Source organism: Stegodyphus dumicola, chromosome 4 (genome assembly GCF_044657685.1).
Source record: "Stegodyphus dumicola isolate Sdum_Otavi_A_Nest chromosome 4, ASM4465768v1".
Taxonomy (NCBI): domain Eukaryota; kingdom Metazoa; phylum Arthropoda; class Arachnida; order Araneae; family Eresidae; genus Stegodyphus; species Stegodyphus dumicola.
In genome coordinates this window covers 167,464,531-167,484,348 of record NC_140771.1, presented here as the reverse complement: position 1 = coordinate 167,484,348, position 19,818 = coordinate 167,464,531, and the positions used below count along the sequence as shown (strand labels likewise).

The 19,818-nt window shown below is 32.9% G+C and overlaps 1 long non-coding RNA gene across 2 annotated transcripts; it reads left to right on the top strand.

Moving 5' to 3' along the window:
- Nucleotides 1–907: 907 nt before the first annotated feature.
- On the top strand, nt 908–18,835 carry LOC118198794 (uncharacterized). Of its 2 annotated transcripts, XR_004759847.2 has the most exons (4): nt 908–1,068; nt 11,724–11,782; nt 13,258–13,297; nt 18,365–18,835. It is a non-coding gene; the product is annotated as an uncharacterized LOC118198794 (long non-coding RNA). The 2 variants fall into 2 exon arrangements; XR_004759848.2 differs by lacking the exon at nt 13,258–13,297.
- Nucleotides 18,836–19,818: the final 983 nt, after the last annotated feature.

The following is a 19,818-nucleotide window of genomic DNA, read 5'->3' as shown; positions in this document are numbered from 1 at the left end:
AAGATATTTGGTTTCATTAATCCAGTCTATTTTTCGGTCAAATATTTCAGGGGGTGGAGGATAGTATTTCATGTTTCCTTTACGGAAAATTATTGCCTTAGTTTTATCAGTGTTAATTTTGATCCTCCAAAGGGGAAACCATTTTTCCAGTTTTATGAGATAGCTTTGGAGTTGGTTTCTTACGGCGATAACTGTGCAGGCTTTAGTAAGTATGGCGGTGCCATCGGCAAAGAGTGCAAGATGAAGAGAAGGGTCTTTAGGGATGTCTTGTGTATAAATATTAAAAAGGTATGTCGAAAGTGCCTACCCCTGTGGGATACCAGCATTGATTACTCTGGTGGTAGAGTAAGCAGTACCGATTTTGATTCTGAATGTTCTGTTGCTGGGAAACAGATATTTCGCGCATACATAGGAGTTTTCCTCTACGTTCGGTCGGAGCCACTCCTGTTGCAGAGAAGTTTTCCTTATTAACAATACATATTCTTTGGTTTTGAGATTGTTAAGTGCTTTTTTTTTTTGTTAGTAACTCAGTAATAGTAGCCTTGTAATCTGCATATTGACTATTTTTGAATTAGGAGGCGTAGGAGCATCATCCACCTGGGCCTCCAGCTTGAATATGTTTCTAGTTCGAAAGTGTATTTCCGACTCGTACTTTATAAATACTGTTTTTTAAATAAAGATAAATTCTGTTTTTGAAGTACGATGAAAGGATATTAACGCAGTTGATTCGGTTTATTTATTTAGACTAGTATGCTTTTTCAAAATCGGAAAAGCAAGCCAGATATTTCCATTTTGTTATTTTATCAGATTTTTCTGACTTGTCAAGACAAAGAGTGCACAAGCTCTACAAATTTTTCTGTAGGTTCTTTGTTCAAGAGGTAGAATGATAAAGACAAGGTGCAAAAACATCGCATTGTCACATTGTCAAAAATGTCTGAAAACCAACGGGAATATTTATTGTATTTAAGTGTTAACATCGCGGAGTATAAACAAAGAATCTTTAAGGAGGTATAAACACTAACACATTTGTATCCTGACCATGTTTTATCCGATTATCTGTTGAAAAAGGTAAGGTCGAAATCTGTTCAACAAAGGAATTTCGTATCTCGCGGTTATTTAGAATACATAGATCTCTTACGATACATATGGCTATGTGTTTTATTATGCTTTTCATCATAATTTAAAATATTGCGAATATAATGAATCTGTTAACAGTTTTGAATTTCCTGAGAATTCGTTCCGAAATATATTGTGTTTAAAAGTTGTATAGAAATGCAATGGAATGTGAACATTCGTTATTCGGCGTAAATGCCATTTTCGGCAGATAAAATATGTGTAAAAGAAAAAGATTTTATTATCTTTTTAAAATTTCAAGATTTTCATTAGAATTTTGTACTTTTTCTTTTTAGTACAAGTGGGAAATTTGCACTTGAACAAGAAATTTCATGGCAAAAATACTTTTTGGTTATGAAAAGCAGAGCAAAAATTCATTTTTCAAGTCAGTTTCAGGGATTTTATCCTTTAAAACTCTTTTACCAGGGAAGCATATATATTTGCCATTTTCAGAATTGGTAAAATTATGGTAGGAAATTAATAATGTGCATCATGAATAGCTGTGCAGTGTCAAGGTTGTGCATTATGTCAAATTTATGATATTTGCTGATTTCTTTTTATATCAAAACATCAGAGGATGCATAAATTTAGGCAAAGCACAGAAATATAATACATAAATTTAAATAAAGCACAGAAATTTGATTCACATATGAAAATGTCAGAAACTGAATTTAGATATTTAATATTTGAGTTCATAGATAGTTTGCAATTTTATTTAAATTCATATGTAAATTAAAATGAAGTATCAATGTGGAAACAGGTTTCTAATGTGAATTCATTTCATGATAAGTGTTGGTATGAAGACTGTTATCAAATATTTTGATGAAAATATTTTTTTTTTTATAATGTAGGCTAAATTGAAGTATGAATCATGTTGCATTTCATACATCATATGTAAATTGTTTACTTTCGATAATTTTTCTTGAGCTAAAATAAATAGCAATAGTTTCATGAGCTTTTTGAGAAAAGTTACCAGTTGGCACCCTCTAAGTTAGCTTTTACCAATATCTTATTCAAAGAATCATATAGAGTTCATGTTTTAGAGAAGAGTATCAGGTTCAAAACTGGCACATAACCGAGTGATAAAATTTTTTGCATAAATGAAAAGTGCAATGATATTTTTTATGAATGATTATGATCCTAAAGTAATAAAATTACATGGAAATATTATCTATACATATTCAGAATTTAAAAACTTATAAAATACTTGAATGAAAATGCTTTCAGCATATAAAATGTAACAAAATCGTAAAAATCATAAATTTAAAAATATTAAACACATATTATTAAACCAGTCCTAAATTATTCTGATTTGTTTTTTAACTAACCTGTATAAGAAAGCTGAAAGAAAGATGTCCCATATCCCAAATTTTAATATTAAATTTGTAGGCAAAAAGTTTGTATGGCCTTCATATTGAAGAAAATGCACACTAATATGATGAATCGATAAAGTGATATGAAAACTTGAAAAGCCAATAAATATAACATTTAAGTGTAAGCTGCTGCATTAATTAGTGTTGACTTAATGTATAAATTTTTCTAAGAATACTAATGCACTTTTGACTTTTTGACAAGTTATGTTATTTATTTTTTAAACTACACAAGAATTCTACTAATGGCATTAATTTAATTTTTCTTGCAATCATATGGCATTTAAATAAAAGTTTTTAATCCACAGTTCAAATGAATTATGAATTAAAAACCCATTTATATTTAATCTGCTGTTTATTTGGAAAATACTGATTAAAAGCTTCACTCAAACCTTTCGGTACTTTTCTGTTATACGGGCACCATGAAAAAACACTTAAAATTTATAATAACGTGCTGAAGCTAGGAACAACGTGATCAGCTAAGTCACCTCGGTTTTATGAGTGAAATTGAGCCAGGTATTCACGTGCTATGATTTGCATCCTTTTTTTAGAGCTGCACGAAACATAATTTGATAGACGACTTTCTTCATATACCTTATTCGATTAAAAGCATTTTTTATAGGAAAACAAGAAGAAAGAAAGTGGATTTCACAATCCGGAATTTACTTAAAAACAAGGAGGAGGCAGTGAAATTACTACTGGATAAAGGAGCTGATCATAGGCGAAGATTTTGTAAAACACATCATGAAGTGATGTGTTTTACCAATTACAGTACACCAGAATGGTACATGAAATGATGTGTTTTACCAATTACAATACACCAGAATGGTATTGCAAACTTTAGCTTGCCCAGAAAAAATAGGTGCCAGATCTCGCACTTGTTTTGAAGGATCGCATCAAAATTTCCGAGTGTAAAATTTATCTGCTGCTGATGCAATGAACTGACCTCAGTTGAGTTTTGTAATATGCAATTAAAATGAACCACAATACAGTTGTCAATTGGACAGTTATATGTGGGAGGTTTGTATTCTTGACTTGTAATGTAGACCTGAAGTTAAAATTTGTGAAAATAACAGAATAGTAGAGGATGACAAAAGTCTTTAGGAGAAGAAAGAGTAATGATGGACATGTTCTTTGGGTTTTTGGAGGTTTATGTAGAGAAACAAAATGTTTTCTTGTAACTATTTTGGATCACACAGTGAAAACTTTAGTTGGTACAATTGAAAAAATATTGCAGAAGGTAGTACACTTTTTTTTCTGATGTCTGGGAAGCATACAAAACTGAGAATTTGAAAGCAGCAGGATATTGTTATCTTACAGTTAACTGCAGATACAGTTTTGTAAAGCCAAACGCTGGATGTCATATGGAAACAGTTGAAAGAATGTAGGGCAGTACAAAATGGCGTAATAAATGCAAGCGTGGCACTTCACGCCACCATCTTGAATTATACTTATTAGAGTTGTGATCGCGATTACATAAAAGAAATGAAATAGTTTTCCAAAATGTTGCAAGACATCTGTAAATTCATGGCCCCTGTTCAAATTTAAATTGTATTTCATTTATAACATATTTAAAATTTATTATAATTTAACTGTTATAATAAAAAATATCATATATTTTTTGTGTCGTCCATATAATGGAAAAGAACCATAATTTCTTCAATAAATGTTTCTCCTTTTTTCAATCCCGTCCTCTTCTGCAAAGCCTATATAATTTTTGGGAAAGAATCAAAGTTGTTGGAGTGTATACAAATTGTCTAAAATTCTTTTTCTTGAAAACAAAATTCTTTTTTGTGTGCAGTAAAGACATATGCATTTTTGCCTTGAAGTTAACCCTTTAAATTTTAACGACAAATTTAAAATTCAAATTATCGCTTAAGTAGATAATTTTAAGTAACTACTTCGGTTAGAGTTGACTTTAGGGTACTCCTTGTAATATCTCGAAATTGTTGTTTCATTTATTGCCAAGTTGTTTTCTCATTTATGACAACCTGAGTAGTTGAATGCTATGGAAACCCTATTATGACATAATTGGTTGCTGTGAATTTGAATCATGGGAAAAAAATTTGGAAAGTGTATGTCGGATTTTGGGTAAGTGCTTGATAGATTAGTACGTTGTTATTCTGTGGTTTACACAGTAAATTGGCTGAATGTGGTAAGATTAATTTGAAGTTTTTGTAGGATTTGGAACGAAAGGGAAGAAAGCATTAATTGACTGGTGTGTAAATGAAGGTTTACTTAGTAGCCATTATTAAGTGTCCTGTTTGGAGGAAGGAAATGCGTATGGTTGAACATCGGATATTTTCGAACGGAGGATATTTTTTTACTCTTATTTTTTTGAATTTATGTGGCTACACCAGTATACAGATTCTAGTTCAGATAATTTTAGGAAGTGTTTGGATACTGTTAAGGAATTGTGTATGACTGAAGACGCGTAAATTTGTAAGTAAGGTAAGTGGATATGTCCTTCGTGTAGTGCTAAGATGAATTTCCTTTTTTATGTTATTTCATTGTTTGATTTAAAATGTAGTTTATTCAGATTATATATATTTTTTGTTGGCTGCTCCTTTGACTTTTTTAGTGAATATATTTCGATGCGTACATGGACAAAGTCAAGGGAGTGTGCAAAACCTAGTTTGTGAAATTCTCTGATTTTTTTCAAGTGAAAATAGGTCGATGTGTACATGGATACCGAGCTTGTGCAATTCTTTCTCTTGTTATTTTGGCTTTGTGTAGCTCTACGCAACCCAAAATAACAAGTCAAAGAATTGCATAAACTCGGTATCGATGTACCACCGAAAATCGCCAAGTTTCGCCAAGGGGTACCCTAAAATATACTTTTACCCCAACTTCTATCCAAGAAACAATCTCTCAGTTTAAAATTGTGTTAAAAAAAAAAAAAAAAAAAACTTGCACTTCTCCCTTAGCTCAAAAGTATGGGTTAGTATCTTGCCTCATGATAACCATCTGACTTCAGTATACAGTCAAAAGTCGTTAATTCGGACACCCATAATTCGGAATGATCTATAATCCGGACCTCAAAACTAAAAACTTTCTGCGCATGCGCTGCGTTGACACATGCGCATAGGCGTTTACGCGTGCACGTAAGACCTTTTACGACTGCGCATATGAGTGTGCGCAAGTGCAGAATATGTTTTCGCGTGCGCGTTTTATGTATAATGGATGTATAAGCTAAAATTATCTAATTATCTATTTCAGTTAATGTTGATGATTGCGTTGTTCCTTAATTTTCGAATTAGATCCGGCTTATTATTTTTTGCAGACTGTAAGAGCAATTTTATAAAAGTAAGCTTAAGCTTTCGATTATATCAAATAGAATTTCCGATATATATTTGTTAATATGTAAAGGATCTAAAGCGAAAGTATGTTTTGAAATCCGAAATCTGTTTATCAATTTCACGCTGCTCGGCGGGGGGAACGCCGCAGCGAGCGCCTCATGAATTGGAAGTTGATCTGTCAGCACTATCCTTATCTTCAGGGCAGATGTTTTTATTTTATTTGGCTTATAATTCCTTACCAAATTAGAATTTCATCTCGATGCGCTCCGTCTTTGATATGATTTAAAACAAGTTCCTCGTCATTATAATTCGCTTCCGATAGCGAAGAAAGTAACAGAGGTTAGTGAAAACGAAAAAATTTCGATTCACAAATTAGTCGGTGTTCTCGACACAGCAATTATAGGACTTGAACAGCGGAACTTTGTAACTGAACAAGAAATTATGTCTGTTTAATAGAATTAAAGAGAAAGTATCACATGAAACGAAGCAAAACTTAAACAACTTACATTGAAAGAAATATTTAATAAAGTAAACAAATAAATATTAAGCTTTTCTTTTTGCAAATTTTGATACCCTTTAGATCATAATTGTTCTTTATTTCATAATTTACGGTTTCATATTTTTAATTTTAGAATTTTGCATGCCATCTTACGAGATTTAAACTGATGATCTATAATCCGGAATCGCCGAAGTCCCGACGAGTCCGGATTAACGACTTTTGACTGTATAAAAAAGAGATGTCTGTACGCCTCCCATATTTTTGGGTAGTATTTTTAATAAACAATTATTTAGTATCCAAGGTTTTATAAAGTTAATGACTTTGACGACTTTTCGAGAGCACTCAAGACTGGGGAGTAAGTTTTTTGCTGCAAGAGCTTGCATGTGCATCATGCAGTGGTTACTAGAACAGTTTTTGGTGATATTTTGAATAAGCTGTATCGTCTCATAAATTATGCCACTCAAGGCCTTTGTTTCATCATTACAGACATCAGTTGTAGTTGTCTCATGTAATCTATGTGTATAATCATCAAGAAATAAATGTTTCTGTGTTATTATGATTCAATTTCCTTGTAATTTACATTAATGTCCACTAGATGTGTTTTTTTACTCTAAATTTGAGGAAGAGGTGTGATATAACAAACTACAAGTAGCTTTATAATTAGTGGTTAGGCAATCATTTCTTTAAAGGATTATTTATATTATGTGCTGTGTGTTATAAGTGTTGATAGCAGATTTTCTCTGATTATACTTTGGAAATCTGAATAAAAATTTTATTTTTGAACTGTTGAATTTGATATTATGAAACTTACTTGAAGTTAATTTTTCTTAAGCCGTCTCAAAAATGAAAAATGAAAGAAGAAAAAATTACAACTATTTTAACAAAACGTTTTATAAAATTTTAATAAAATATTTGTGAAACATTAACATAAAATATATTGAATAATATTTAATGACTTGATGAATGATACTTTGATTACAAAATTGTAAAAAGTTTTTTTTTTTTTTTTTTTTTTTTTTTTTTTCATTTTTTAAAACATATCGTGCCAAGTCTATGTTTATACTTTAATATAATCTTCAAATATTGAAAAAAGTATTCAAATGATGAATTTCGGCTAGAGTTCTGATTACTGATGACTCTAGAATTTTCTGATGTCTCAAATGCTTAATTTTTAAACTTTCCAAGCAAATTCGTATATTTAGAGCTAAAAGTTTTAAATGATGAGAATTTTGGCTAGAGTTCTGATTTTTGATGACTGTACAGTTTTCTGATGGCTCATATGTTTAACATTGAACTAATTAACATCTCAGTAATAGAGCTAAAATTTGGCTAATCTTTGGAATATGGTAACAGGTAGTTTGGTGACATTTTGGTAAGGCAGTAAAGGTTGCTAGCTAGGACTTTAGCAGTGTACATGGATAAAGTCAAGACTGTGCGCAATGCCATTTTTGTGCAATACTGGGATGTTTTTTTAAGTGAAAACAGGTCGACTTGTACATGGTTACCGTGTATGTGCAATTCTTAAAAACGCGGCAAGCAGTTTGCGATTCTGCACTTTCTCCCAATTTCGCACCTAATTTTCGTCATGATTAAGCACTTTTGTTCCATAAAAGTTCTAGCATAAGCAGATTGTTGGAAAAAATGTTGAGTAAAAAAAAAAAAAAAAAAAAAAAAAAAAAGCCTTTACTTCATGAAAACAAAATGGCATCCAAACAAAAGCTAGCTAGTTGCTGCAGCAGGGTTGGTTGCCAAAAAAAGCCGAGTTACCATAATCCAAAGATTAACCCTAAATTTTTCCAATGATGAAACTTGGCTAGAGTTCTGATTTTTCATTGATGACTCTAAAATTTTCTGATGGCTCAGATGTTTAATTTTGAAATTATCTAATTAACTTCTATATTGGGGAAAAATTTCAAATGTTGAATCTTGATTAGTGTTCTTTCTGATTTCTGATGACTGTATAGTTTCGTGATGTCTCAGGTGCTCAATTTTTAAATTATTCAGTTAACATCTATATTGTTGAAAAAAAAATTGAAATGATGAATCTCAGCTAGAGTTCTGATGACTCATGTGTTCAGTTTTAAAATTATTCAGTTAATATATTGGAGCTAAAAAGTTCAGAGTTCAGATTTCTGATCATTGCTCAGTTTTCTGATGATTCAGATGTTTAATTTTTAAATGATCTAGTGAGATGTGTAATGCATTTAATACTTAACAAAAAGATAATTGTCATAAAGTGCAGTAAATTAAAATACTGTTTTTATCTTCAGAGTGAAACTTTCATTACAGCATTCTAAAATGTTAGTTTTCTTGTTTTCTGTTAGCAAGCATGCAGATAACATTGTCAAACTCTATTTTAATATTCACCGTATTTGACGGCATATAAGATGCACTTTTTTCCCTAAATTTGGTCTCAAAAAAGTTACCTCCGTCTTATACGTGAAGGACGCAGGTTAACATTCAATACTGAATGTTATTTTTTGCCCTGATAAAGGTCTAGACACACATAACTTTTCTACATCTGCCATAATTATTTTGCGCATGCGTGAAATATCTGTCGCCAAAAAGCATCAAAGTTCGAAGCTGATGTCGAAGTTCGAACAGGTTTGATGGTCACATTACGTCTGTGGAGCTTTTCCTTCTTTACATAGACTTTTTTTGACTCGGCCGACACACGTGTCGGTATCGGTGCTACTCTGTATAAACGTGTTGGTATCGGTGCTTAAAACTATTTGTTTAAAAAAAATACCCTGGAAAATATGACTACAGGAAACAAGAGATTAAGCTATACAATTCAATATAAACTAGGAGTGTTAAACTACGCCAGAGAGCATGGAAACAGAGAAGCAGCAAGGCATTTCGGTCCGCCACCTACCGAAAAAAATCATATGTTCTTGGCGACTGCAGGAAGATCAACTGAAGACTGCTAAAAAACAAAAACATAACCTTCGATGCCCAGCTGCATCTTGGCCTGAACTTGAAAATGCCGTAAAAATTGCACAGAAAATGCTAGCAGATTATGAAGAAAAATACTAGCATTTCATAGGTTTGTTATAAATGCATGCAAGAAAACTTCTTTTGAGTTCGGTCAAATAGGAAATATGGATGAAATTCCACTCACATTTGATGTACCATCCAACAAGACTGTGAGTATTAAAGAGTCTAAATCAATAACCATAAAAACCACAGGTCATGAAAAAACCCGATATATGGTAGTTCTAACATGTTGTGCTGATGGCACAAAACTACCGCCGTTTTTCCTATTCAAAAGAAAAACTCATCCGAAAGAAAAACTTCTAACGTGTGTAATTGTTCATGTTCATCCAAAAGGCTGGATGGACGAAGCTGGAATGAAACTGTGGTTACAGAACGTATGGGCGAGGCGACCTGGTGGACTCTTAAGAAAAACCTCTCTTTTGGTTTTGGATCAGTTTAGAGCCCATAGAACTGAAACCATAAAGAATACCAGAAAGCTGATAACCAGATAGCTGTCCTTCCTGGTGGACTGACTAGCCAACAGCAACCCTTAGATGTATTGGTGAATAAGCCATTTGGAAAAAGTGCGAGAATGATGGAACAAGTGGATAGGAGAGCCACATCACGCCCTCACACCCTCAGGTAGAATGAAGCGACCCTCTATTTCACAAGTGTGCGAGTGGGTAAAAAGATCTTGGGAGGACGTAAAGGCTGAAGTAATTGTTAAGTCCTTTAAGAAGTGCGGAATCAGTAATGCTCTTGACGGAACAGAAGACGTCACATTATTCGAAGAAGGTGATACACTGACTACCAATAAGTATTTGGACACCTGTGATAGAAAAGAAAAACTAACTTTATTCAAAATCAATAGTTGGTAGAGCCTCCACGAGAGGTAATTACAGCGTGGACCCTCCGGGGCATACTTTCCACAAGTATTTGTATGACAGCTAGTGGTATTTTCTTCCACCCGGCTTGGAGAAGACATAGAAGTTCCTTCACCAATTTTGCGCAGGTAGTGCACCACTGAATTCGGCGATGCAACTCGTCCCAGAGGTTCTCGATAGGGTTCAAGTCTGGATTCTGGCAGGCCAGTCCATTCGATGATCTCCATTGGCACCATACCAAGCCTTGTTTAATGTCGAAGCATGACAACTGGCATTGTCGTCCTGAAAGTAACGGGTCCAACCCGTAAAACTGCCGCAACGTAGGAAGCGCATTGTCATCCAAAATAGTGCAGTAGGCATCGGAGTTGAGCTTACCATGAATGGGGACCAAGGGTCCCAGCCCATACCAGGAGAAACACCCCCAGACCATAATTCCACCTCTGCCGAACTTGACTGTTGGCACAATGCATTCTGGCAGGAGACGTTCTCCAGGTAGACGCCAGACCCAGACCCTGCCATCTGAACGATAAAGGGTGAACCTTGATTCGTCACTCCAAAGAACCCGTTTCCACTGATCTACGGTCCAATTTCGATGTGCTTTGCACCACATTAACCGAGCAGCGCGGTTGGACTTTGTGATCAAAGGCTTATGGGCAGCAGCGCGACCATGAAAACCAAGCAGATGTGCTTCCTTACGGATGATATTCATTGAAACAATACTCCCGGATGCCTGTTGAAATTCCTCGCGGATGAGGGCCATCGGTTGGGTGCGGTTCTTCCGAATTTCTCTGGACAGCAGTCGTCGGTCTCTATCTCCCAGTTTCGCTGGTCTGCCGACTCGGGGCACATTCCGACTGCATGCGACTAAAGCCGATGCTGTTTCCTACACGATATATACCGGCGGAGTCCGTGACGTACCTTAGGACCGCAGATATCGTCACTTTCATAGGTGTCCAAATACTTATTGGTAGTCAGTGTACTAGCGATGACGGTAGTGATGCCGATATTCTCATTTTCGATGATGATGATAGTGAAAAGGATTTTTATGGTTTTGAAAGCGATTAAAGTCTAATTTCATGATAGGCAACGTTTTCCTTGAATCTGTGTCTTTTGTTGTTTCTGCTTTATTTTGTATTATGTTTGATTGCTTGCTGTTTATTCATTTATTCATTATTGAAATTTACATATCATGTTCAAAATAGCTTGCCGTTTGTTAATTTTCCTTAATAAAAATATGTTTGGTAATTGCATTCAATGATTGTTTATTTGGCTTTTACGAAACGTGAGAACTAAAAGAAACCACATTTTAAGTTATTTGCGCGGACTATTGAAACTTTGTTTCCTTGTTTGTGGCCTTCTAAATAAGGGTGCATCTTATATATGCCAGTGCGTCTTATATGTCGTCAAATACGGTAGTTGCTGTTTTGTAAGCACCATAGTAAGATTTAAGCGCATATATTCCTTTATAGGTCTTTATGTATTATTAAGCAATTTTTATTTAGAAAGTTCTCGTAACACTACCAATGATATTGAGAAAAATTCAAAATTATTACTATATTTAGTTCTTTTTTATTATTCATAGCCCATTGAAAAGTATTCACAAGGCCCCAAAATATGCAAAGTGAATTTATGGCAACCAAGGTATGTGGACATGTAAAGCAAATGAATGCTGATTTCTGTCTTCAAATGTGACTGCTAGTGCTTGTTTTTGCATTGAGTTTTTTTTTTTTTTTTTAAATATTGTAATGGGAGTGTGCAATGTGCCAACTGAAGAAAAAGATAACTTTTTCTTCAGAAATATGGCATTTTGCCCAACAGAATAATCAAAATTTTACATTCCATGAAGTTGTACATTTTAAACAATCAAATTTTATGGATCAAAATTTGTACAGTTCTTTGATGTTTTTTAAGCAAAATAGGTAGCTATGTATATGAGGAGAACAAGTGAAAAAATGACGTAAGGTTTTTATGAAACAGGTAAGTGTTTTATTGTAGATGCTTTGCTTTTAAAATTTTATCGATTCATTGCTCTGTTACGGAATTAGTGCCTTGTCATATTTAAAATACTGCTGCCTTTCATGTATTTGTCACCAATAAGTTACTGACTTTTTGGAGGGGGATATAGATAATCAGAAAGTGCTCAAGTATTTGGAAGTGAAATCTTGAGATTATCTTTTAGAGAAAATTAAAAAAAAAAAAAAAAAAAAAAAAACTGCCTTTTGGATAGCTTTGCTCATGAATAAACAGTGCATTAAATACTTTTTCGATGTTTTGATAATGACTTTGTTGGGAATCTTATGTTAATTAACTAGATACGATGATTTCAGTCTTTACTGTAACTTCTTTCTGTATTCATTATCAGAATGCAAATTAGTAGTTGAGTGTTTAAGCTGACCTTTTTGGATTTGAGACAGAAAGTGTTTCTGGCATCATGTGTGCGTTACATGGTTAGTTCCTGCCAGCTCTAAGAATTGTAATTAATCAGCTTTATAGTCTCTTGCTGCTGACAGATTAGTTCTGACTTCTGAATAGAGTTATTGAGCCAGATTGTAGTACATTATTCAGTTGTGTAGTCTTTGACTGCAGCTCAATGTTTTATTTAAATTTGACTGTTTATTTTCATCATCATGAGTTATGGTTATTGTAGCACAAGAGCATGCACCTATGTTCCTAAAAATTTTGGCATTTGTTTTCAGACCTAGCAATAACTCGTTTCATGTCTGTTAGGGTTATAGGACTTGTGTAGCATTACCAGATCAAGTGAAACCCTCTATCTTATTGGCTATAAATGCGTAATAGATTAAAATGCTGTGGATGAGTCAGCATTTTAAGAATAAGGAAACAACATGTTTTTGCCATTGATACTGGCTGTGTTGGGCTCCTGTTCAGATGCAGCCACTGCAGTATGAGTAAAAACAAAGGTGTAGGCATGCATTTCATTATTTTATTTTTAAAAATTTGAATTATAGTATATTAAGAAAAAATAATGGTTTTGTTACATTTCAGCTTGTATTCTTTTAATAGTAAATGTTATGGTTAAAGATAGTTATTAAATAATAAGTTTTACAATAACTAAGTTCATATAAATGAAAAGCTACTTCCCTATCATATCGCAGGCAACAACAGTAGTTTTCAAAGGACTATGCCAGGAAAATGGTGAGTGCTTTCTCATTTAAATCTCGAATAGAGAAAATAGTATACTCATAGAAAAATTGTTAAACACATACAAGATGAATCAGTGGTCTTTACAAATTGTTAGAAGGGATACCAAACGAAAGAATACAGAGAAACAGGTCACTTTACTGTGAACCATTTACAGTCAAAAGTCTAATCTGGACGTCCATAATCCGGAATGATCTATAATCCGGACCTCAAAGCTACAGACTTTCTGCACATGCGTAAACGCATAATGCATTTACGCATGCACATATGCATTGACGAATGCGTATAATACGTTTATGCGTGCGCATTTAATGTATAACAGACGGTATAAGCTAAGCTAAAATTATCTAATTATCTATTTCAGTTAATGTTGCAGATTGCATTTTCCTTAATCTTCTAATTGGATCCGGTTTATTATTTTTTGCAGACTGTTAGAGCAATTTTATAAAAAGTAAGCTTGAACTTTCGATTATGTCAAAAAGAATTTCTGATTCTGGAACTGCCAAAGGGTCTACAAAGCGAAAAGATGTTTCGATGTCCATCAAACAAAAAGTGGAATTGCTGCAAATGAATGTAATGAATAAAGGCATATCCTTTGTTTCTCTAACCATTCTGAAATCTGTTTATCAATTTCACGCTGCTCTGTGTGGGGAGGGGGGGCGTCGCGCAATGAACTGGAAGTTGATCTGTCAGCACTATCCTTATCTTCAGAGCAGATGTTTTTATTTTCTTCGGCTTATAATTCCTTACTAAACATAGTATTTCATCTCGATGTACTCCGTCTTTGATATGATTTAAATCAAATTCCTTGTCATTATAAATATCACGAATACACATCAAATAGTTTTCTGGTTGCAATGTTCTAATTTCGACTATGCGTAATGTATGCTTTACGCATACGTGCGTTGAAAGAAATGTTTGTAAAGTAAACAAATAAATATTAAGCATTTTATTTTGTAAATTTTGATAACCTTTAGATCATAATTGCTCTTTATTTCATAAATTACGGTTTCATATTTTTTATTTTGTAATTTCTGCATGCCATCTTACCAGATTTAAACTGCTATGATCCAGAATCGCCGAAGTCCGGACGAGTCCGGATTAAAGACTGTTGACTGTATACAGTATTTCAATGTGCAGAAAATACATAGGGGAAAAAATGCTTTTGATGAATTATTGAAAGCAGTTTTGGAAATATGGCCTATAACAGGGGTGGCAAAAATATGGCTCGCGAGCCTAATATGGCCCTCGCAGGCAATTTGTGCGGCTCATGCATATAAAATATATGTATGAAATATGGTAAACTAAAACTATTCAGTGTCGATAAGGAAGTAATTAATTAGTTTAGTCTCTTTTTACAAAGTTATCAGGGATTTTTTTCTATTTAAAATCTCCTCCACTACTTCTATAATGATGTAAATATGAACTTGTGGCGTTTAGAAAATCTAGATGCGGCTCTTGAACATTCCCAAATTCAAACGTGCGGCTCTCGCTGACATGAAGTCCAACCCTGGCCTATAATGTAGAATGATGTCATAAACATTAGTAAAATATTCTGATAGGTATGTTTTAGTAAGTAAGCATATGCATTATATTATTCATTATTAAGTTATTTATATTTATTCCTTTCCTACACATTTGCACTTCACAACCTCGACAATTCATTCTGGATCGAGAGGCACCATGAAGAGGAAATAGTAGTAAATGAATTGGCTAAAAATATATCTGTCTGTCTCTTACTAAAAAATGCTGCATAAAAAATACTTCATCCAGGGTGGATTTTAAAGGGATTGGCTATCTAAGTAATCTCAAAATACTGGAGCTGAAAATTCAGATGATGAATCTTGGCTAGAGTTCTGATGACTCATAGATTTTTCTGATGTGTTTAGTTTGTATTTATTCTGAAAATAAAATATATGTAAGTTTTTCATGTTTTATATTAGCCTTTTTAACCTAATACTGAGATATTTAATGGGTATTACCTATTAAATATTTTGTCTTATTTCATATATGTTTATTGCAGTTTTAGAATATCTGAAATGAAATAATTTATCATTTTTTATTTCATTTTTCACTGTAAGCAATTTATCCTCTTCCGTGGTTACTTAGTACAGTCAAAAGTCGTTAATCTGGACTTGTTGGGACTTCGGAGATTCCGGATTATAGATCATCAGTTTAAATTTGGTAAGACGGCATGCAAAAATTATAAAATTAAAAACATGAAACTGTAATTTATAAAATAAAGAACAATTATGATCTAAAAGGTATCAAAATTTACAAAAAAAAAAAAAAAAAAGCTTAATATTTATTTGTTTACTTTATTAAGCATTTCTTTCAATGTAAGTTGTTTAAGTTGCTTCGTTTTATGTGATAATACTTTAATTCTATAAACAGACATAATTTCTTCCTCAGTTACAAAGTTCCGCTGTTCAAGTCCTATAATTGCTGTGTCGACAATACCGACTAATTTGTCAATCGAAATTTTTTCGTTTTCAATAACCTCTGTGTCACTTTCTTCACTATCGGAAACGAATTATAATGACGAGGAATTTGATTTAAATCATATCAAAGACGGAGTACATCGAGATGAAATACTACATTTAGTAAGGAATTATAAGCAGAATAATATAAAAACATCTGCCCTGAAGATAAGGATAGTGCTGACAGATCAACTTCCAGTTCATTGCACAACGCCCCCCCCACAGAGCAAATGCATTATATTATCCTTGGGCCTACATTAATAATATAATGCATTATATTATCCTTGGCCTCATCCTTGGGCCTACATTATGGAACCTAGTAAGTAGCCAGTAAAGCTCTTTTAACTCTAAATAACCTTTCAAATACCCATGCTCAAGCATATGCCAATAACTTTCTTCTATGAACTTTCCAACGACTTTTTTTTTCTTTCAATGGCAATAGTCGAAGAAATATAGAAGAAAATGCTCATTGTTTATTAATAAGTTTTCAACATTAGGCTACAAAACATGATCTTAAAATTTCACTTCCATTTACATTCCAAAGCCAGGCTCCAGCACCAGAAATATCATAAATCCCATCATTAAACTTACAGAAGGTAATATCAAAATAGTAAATTATTTCATGTACCTAGTTATCATAATAGATAAAAATCTTTCATAACATCAACACATTAACCACCTCAAAAATAAAACAACGATATTGTTGAATTCATTAAAATCATTCTTTTTGGAGCTTCTGCATGGGCATTAAACCTAAATTATCACAAAAAAGACAACTTCTCTCAATACAAAGACTCTATTACTAAAGCTTGATCTCTATTACTAAAGCCTACAGAACTACTTCCACTAATGCACTACAAATCATTTCTGACATCCCACCTATCACCTTAGGCCTAGGAAAAAAAAAGCAATTAAAACCAAAGTATCAAGACTCAGGCTCACAGGACATTTTAATAATAAAACTTATCAACCTCCCGACTATGATATCACGCTGCAATCAAATATCAACTTAATCACTAATGATTTCAAACTCAATACTTCTTTAAAAAATTTCCCTATTCCTATTTATACACATGGATTCAAAATGGATAAAGGAATAGGCTGCATATATTGTGTCTTCCGTTATAATACTCTATACAAAACCTGGCAAATATGACAAAATCAGTATTTCAAGCAGAATTATTACCAATCAAAGAAGCACTCACTTTTGCAAATCAACTTCAAGAAAGAAGTGTTATAATTACCGATAGCTTTTTCAGTTTTCAAGCAAAAACCAGCCTCAACCGATCACCAATAGTCAAGGACATTAATACTTGACATAATTGAGCTTCCCCAAAAAACTATTACCAAAATCACATTGGACTAAGCCAGGGATGCAGCCAATAATTCTTCAGTGCTGCATTTATTCATTCCTAATCCTATTTCGTTTTTAAATTCCTGCTTAGAAAGCAATCTCATCTCCAAATGAAAAATAGCTGAAAATCCAAAGAAACAGGAAGAAGACACATTTCAATTTTTACATACCCCTCCAGATATCTCATCACTACAAATTGTTCAATCACCTACTTTTTAACAGCTGTTAAAAATCCAAATTTTGTAGTTCAGGAACACGATTTTGCTGTATGCACAATGTGTTAATGACGTAATCCGTGCATTTGGCAAGGGTTTACTGTATATAAAAATACTTTTACATGGGTTTAGTTAAATACACTTCGAAAGTAAAAAAATAATTGTTTAGCTATCATATTATATGTATAAAAAATTTTTATAATTTATAATATAATAAAAATTTTTGGTGATTGTAAATATTAATAATATATGTAAATATCATTAATAATGCCCAAAACATCAGATGTGTTGACCAAGGAAAAGGATTGATTTTCCTTACCAATCCAAAGGCTGGCTGCATGAAGTTGTTCGTCACATGAAATGCAAATGTGTACCAATTTCTGTAACAAAGTCCTTCAAGATAATGTTCCTCACTTATGGAGATAGTCTTCGTATGCTTTGCCTTAATTAATCAATCATATAATCAGCAATCTGATGCAGGAGAGGTCCACATAAGACTCAGTTTTACTATTTTTCCTAAATATTTAACATTTTTGAAAAAATGTTTCACTGCTTTTTAAATATATCAGTACAGCAAGTCTAGGAAAGTGCTGCTATGCAAGTCTTCATACATAACAAATTATCTTGTAATAAAGTATACAAAAATGTTGACAAATACACCCCTATTACCATTAAATGTTTAATTTTAAAATCTCAAAACAACCTTTTTTTTTTTTTTTTTACATAAAACTAAAAACAACTCATTTCATAAATGACATCATGATTAACATTTGTACTGCATTCATGGTGCAGTATAGTTTGCTTAAATGCACTAAGGATGTGCAGCCCTTAGGGTGCTGTTGTAAATTGTAAATTATGTGAATATTGTTTGCATTTTAGTTTTTATATATTTTTGTATATTTATTTTAGTATATACAGTCATTTTATATTTACTTACAATGTATGTCATTTAATCTTAAATATATTGAAACATTTTTGTTTGCATATGTCTATTTCATATTTTATTTCATAGAATTTGCTTTCTGAGTTGATTGACATTAGAATTGTAAGGCAAGAATAGTATTGGCATTAGAATTGCTCACATTTAGAACTGGAAATATAAGCCCTACCAAGTTTTACTCACCAGCTTTACAACACTCTGAAAATCCAGAAAATTGTTTTTTGAAGCTTTAGCAGCAATTTCAGAAGTGCTTATCGTTCTGTTTGAGCATTGGGTGTGGCTGTAAGCTAGGTGGATTGAGATTTTTGGTCCGTTTTACAATGCTGAACTTTCTGCTTAGTGATTATTGCTTTCAGGCTTTACTAGTAAGTGATCTATATTCTCTTTGTAGCTTTTTGTATCTATAATATTATTTTGTAATCTCTGTAGTCTTTCTGAACTATATTTATAGCTGTGTGTTTTCTTTGTAAATGCTGTTATTGATTTTCAAGTTGAAATAAAGTTTTATTTTTATTTACTTGGTCTAGTTATTTATAGAGATATATAGAAAGTTATAATATATATTGGTTATGATATTTCTTTTAATTATTGTTTTGTTCTGTTTGAGTTTACGATTTCAAAATATGAACAAGCTGTAATGAAAATTGGCATTCAATAGATGTGCAGCCAATAAACTGAAGAAAAGATTTATTTCAGAAGTATACATCACAGAAGTATTATTTCAGTATCATTTCAGAAGTATTATTTTTTGACATGAATATCTGTCGCAGAGCATTCCCATACAGATAGGATGTGTGGTTGTGGTGGGCTTTGGGAATACAGCACACGATAGAGTGAACCTCTGTTTGGAAAAGCCATCAAAATTGCAATGGAGAAATCCTCATTAGTAGCATTGTGCTATTAAATTTTGGCTCAAATTGAGCGAGACCCCAGGCAACACTTATCAGATGATTCAAGAGGCCTTTGGTCATGACTCTGACCAAATTCCAGTCGGACAGATGGCACAAGATGCTCAGAGAAGACTGAGAAAATGTCATCCGGTAAAGCCTGCTCTGAACACTGTGGGCTGAAGTTGAATTCCGATTGAAGAATAAGTATTTGGCTGTCAGGGGACAGACACACTAAGCATTTTGAAATGACTGAAGCAAATGATTAACTATGTTAAGAATTAGATCAAGGATGACAGTTCCATGCAGTCTCATCAATAAACATTGGAGGTGCAATAATTCTGTGGCTCTACTATAAACTTGATAGTTTTCAAAACTGTAATTAAAAAAATGCTCTTGATTTAATCCCTGATACTCAGTATATTAATCTAGAAAATGAGTACTTCATTTACTGAGTAGCTTCAGAAACTTTCTAAAAGTAATATGCTATTCCCTGAATACACTGAAATGTACTTTTTTCTTGATGATGTAGAAACAGAAATTTGAGATGTGACAAAATTATGACAAATTAATTAAACATGTCCAAATGAGAGGCAATACTATAATATAATTGTATACTTATGCTACTTTATGCTTCAC